The sequence below is a fragment of the Acomys russatus genome, chromosome 8 (assembly GCF_903995435.1).
Source record: "Acomys russatus chromosome 8, mAcoRus1.1, whole genome shotgun sequence".
Taxonomy (NCBI): domain Eukaryota; kingdom Metazoa; phylum Chordata; class Mammalia; order Rodentia; family Muridae; genus Acomys; species Acomys russatus.
The window spans coordinates 49773640-49777775 of record NC_067144.1 but is presented as its reverse complement, the minus strand read 5'-3'; the positions used below and the strand labels follow the sequence as shown (position 1 = coordinate 49777775).

At 35.4% G+C, this 4136-nt stretch overlaps 1 pseudogene; it reads left to right on the top strand.

Annotated features, from left to right (window-relative positions):
* Positions 1 to 232: 232 nt before the first annotated feature.
* LOC127193140 (ubiquitin-40S ribosomal protein S27a-like) lies at positions 233 to 697 on the top strand (annotated as a pseudogene).
* The last annotated feature ends 3439 nt before the right edge of the window (positions 698 to 4136 follow it).

Here is a 4136-nt window from a genome sequence, read left to right as displayed (position 1 = left end):
CCTGGGTTTTATAAAATAGTAATCAGAAGGCTGTATTCATATATTTATTGACTTATAAGTATATATAAGAACAAATATTAAAGGAGAGGCGGGCCGGATTTGGGGAGGAAAAGATTCAGGCATAGGAGGAAGAAAAAGATGGAGAAAATTATATAATTATATTCTTAGTCTAACTTTTAAAATTGTAAACTGACCTTTCCAATCTGCAATCTGCGGTGAAGCTGCCACCAAGATGCAGATTTTTGTGAAGACTTTTATGGGGAAGACCATCACGCTCAAGGTTGGAATGCTCGGACACTATAGAAAATGTAACGGCCAAGCTCCAGGATCAGGGTGGATTTCCTCCTGATCAGCGGTGGCCGATTTTCGCTGGTAAGCAGCTGGAAGATGGCTGCACTTTGGACCACTACAACATTCAAAAGGGGTCCACCCTTCATCTTGTGTTGAGACCCCAGGGTGGTGCTAAGAAAAAGTATTCTTACAGTGCTCCCAAGAAGAATCAGCTTAAGAGGAAGAAGGTTAAGTTGGCTGTGCTGAAATACTATAAGGTAGATGAAAATGGCGAAATTAGTCGACTTCGTGGAGAGTGTCCTTCTGATGAATGTGGTGCTGAGTTTTCCTGGCTAGCCACTTTGGCAGACGTTACTGTGGCAAGTGCGGTCTGACTTACTGCTTCAACAAACCAGAAGACAAGTAGTTGTATATGAGTTAATAAAAAGAAGGAACTGAAAAAAAGTTAGCTGGAGGAGGCATGAAGCGCAAGCAAGTATGATTGTTTCTCTAGTGTCTCTCTGTTTCAGATTCCCCTCCGGATTCTTGCCTTAGGTTCCTCTTCCAACTTCCCATGAGAAAGAACTGTAATCTTTAATCCAAATAAACTCTTTCCTTCCAAAGTTAAGTCTGGGTCATGGCATTTATCACAGCAATCGTAAGCAAACTGGTTACCTAGTGAGTAGATGCTAGTGAGAAAGACGTGTGAAGAAGAAGTTAGAACTTTCAGATGTGACCAAGCTTCCTGTATTGGCAAGCTATAGTAAAGCCACAGCACAGATTCAGATTATGCAATTGGCGGTGACCTTTGAAAGACAATAGCAGCCATCATTACTAGGAGAAAACCCTTCCTGTTTACTTTATAGCAAAGATGAAAGCTTTCATTGTAAATACGCAGAAATCGCCTAACTCCTTCTGCAAGGGCAAACTGCCCTCCTTGATAACTTCCTTATACTTAGAGGATAAATAGAGGAAAATGGAGCAAAATGTCACTCATTTTCACACATGGTTAAGACTTCTACTGTTAGCACTTGCTTTTCTTCAATGAGACCATCTATATAGTTAAATTTATGTATAGATGAGTAATTGTTTTTTTTTTCATATTATAAATACATCATTTCCCACTTTTCTTTCCTCCCCCTAAACCCTCCCTTATCATGTCATGGCTCCTTTTCAAGTTTATGGCTTCTTTTATCATTAATTATTGTTACACACACAGACACACACACACGTACATGCACACACACACATTCACATGTATTTCTAAATACATGCATAGATATAATTATTTTAAAATAGATCATAAGAAGTAAAACATTGATATAAAATAAGGAAGGAAGCATTTTAAGGTGAAACTGGCACAAATATATTTAGGGAATAGTGTGGTTAGCAAATAGAATTAGAGTACAGATAAGGTCAATTTTCCTATCGAGGTGAATGCAATGGCTTCTATCATCTTATGAACAAGGGCAGCTCTGTAAGGGTGAGGGTGATGAGAGCAAATAAAACCATCATTGGTGGGGCAGAATGACTGAGTCACATATTTAATCTTCAAATATAGCTATTTTTGAGCTCACAGCAAAGCTCATAACTATCTTAATTTTTAAAAGAACAGTTCACAAAGATAAAATTATGTCTATAGATGAAACATCTGTGGAAATATCCACTCTAATTTAAAATGTCAGATTAGCTTTTACTGTACTCTGAAATCCTACGAAAATAAGCTATTCCTTTTAGCTACATTGTTAATTATAATATGAAGGAATGAAAACTAGCCTTTAAGTTTATACTAATGGTAAAGTTTGATTATGTACAACTGGATTTAAAATAGTCATGTTCAGTACATAATTATAATTATTTTGTTATTATATCTTTAAATATTATCCACAAATATCTTCTTTTTTAACTATGATATTTTATTTAAAATTACTAGCACATGTAATTCTTTAAGCCATTAAAATTTGAAATTCTATTTATTATTTATGGTAGCATAAGGCATATTTTCTTTTCATCTTTTTTCCTTTTCTTTTTTGTCATGTTAGAAATGGAACCTAGGCCTTTGCACATGGTAGACATCTACTCTATCCCATGTTTTAACATAAAGTGTGTTTCTAATAGTATCACTATTTTATTCTTTCTATATATTCCATAAAACATAATTAAATCTTCCTTTTAATTACGCTGATCAACAATATTAGAAGAAAGAACATATTAGGGTTAGCAAAAATAAATATATATCATCTGTCACCTCATATATAATTTGCCAAAGACATGATTAATGTTTTATTTTTTAGGGTATTTAAATAGTTAAGGACTAAATATCATTGTTCATTTTTTCCCAGTGTGATAAAGATTTTATTGAAAAATCCTGCTAGTGAGGATGCATTCCTCAAGGTAGTGCAAGTGGAAGCATATTAATTTCACAAATTCAGCCTAATCTTACTCAGAAGACTCTGTTTTGAATCATACAATATTGAATAGAATTTACTTGCATTAAAGTTTAATCAGAATGCATTTATTAGGTGATTCATAATGTCCTCTATCTTCCACACATTTAAGTGCACTAAAATAGAAGAAATATTGTCCTACCTGTAGGGCTGAGTATATAGGTAACACAATGAGTTAACCTTAAGGCTGTCCCATTTATCTCTATAGATCGGAAGGTCACATGTGCTTACATTGATTCACAAGTAAGAAGCACAGTGGACTCAAAGCTGCCAAATACAAATGATCAAAACACTAAGAATGTAACATTTTTATAATTCCTGGTTGTTTCATGGTTCTTCTTGCTGTAGGTACTTTTCTATATGTATGTGTAATAATATAAATATACATGTAAAAATATTTAATAAAAAATACAGAAAAAAAAAAAGAATCACCCACATACCAAACAAATCGCCCATCACAGAGATCTAAGCTCATAAGAGTCACACACAACAAGGAAAAAATTCTATCAATAAAAAAAAAAATCATAAACGTCTTTACAGGATTTTCTATTTGAGGCAGAAAGAACTTTAACTCTACTTTTTAATGCCCTTCATAATGTTATAGAGTGATAAGGCTTAGTAATCCCTTTTCCATTTATTCTTTTCTTTTTAATTTATTGAAAAGAAAAATTGTGAAACAAGGAAAACTAAGTAAGTTGGTCAAGCTGAAGGACACAGAGTAAATTAACACAAGACTTGTGGCAAGCCATGACATACACTGAACCTCTGAAGGGAAACTGGATACATCACTGGAATTCTCTGGCAACATCAGCTTTGTTGATGTCTTCCTCCCTTCTTACTATCACTGTTCAAAGCAAACATAGCAAATACGTTTGTGCTTTTGATGTATTGTGATTTTCCATCCATTTATTTATTTATATAATCACTTTGCATCCTGATCCCAGTCCTCCCCCCCCCACATCTCCCTCCTCCCATTCCCCTTTCTTCCTCCCAGAGAAGGGGAGGCCCCCAATTGGTACCAATCTGCCCTAGTATCTCAGTTCAGTCTTTGCAAACCCCCATGTGCCCAGGTTATATTACTCTGTAGGGTTTCTTGTGTGCTTTAACGCCTCTGGTTCCCTCTATGTTCCCTCTCACTCTTCCTCCTCACACCTCAAGCTCAGGGTATTGCTTGGTCTTGGGTCCCGCCTCACAAATACATCTGTCAGATATATTGAGCCAGAAGGCTGAAGATGATGCTCCAATGTTATAGAGAGTTTTGGGTGACTGTGCAGACAGCCAACTGTCTCTGTCGTCTTCTCAGTTTGGGAAGCTGCCAACCTGCACTCTCTGAATACTTAGGTAATTAATTTTATTCATTCTCAAGTTTGATGGGGTTAAAGACCAGATAATTTAGTTTAAAATTAAGTTTAGTTGTTT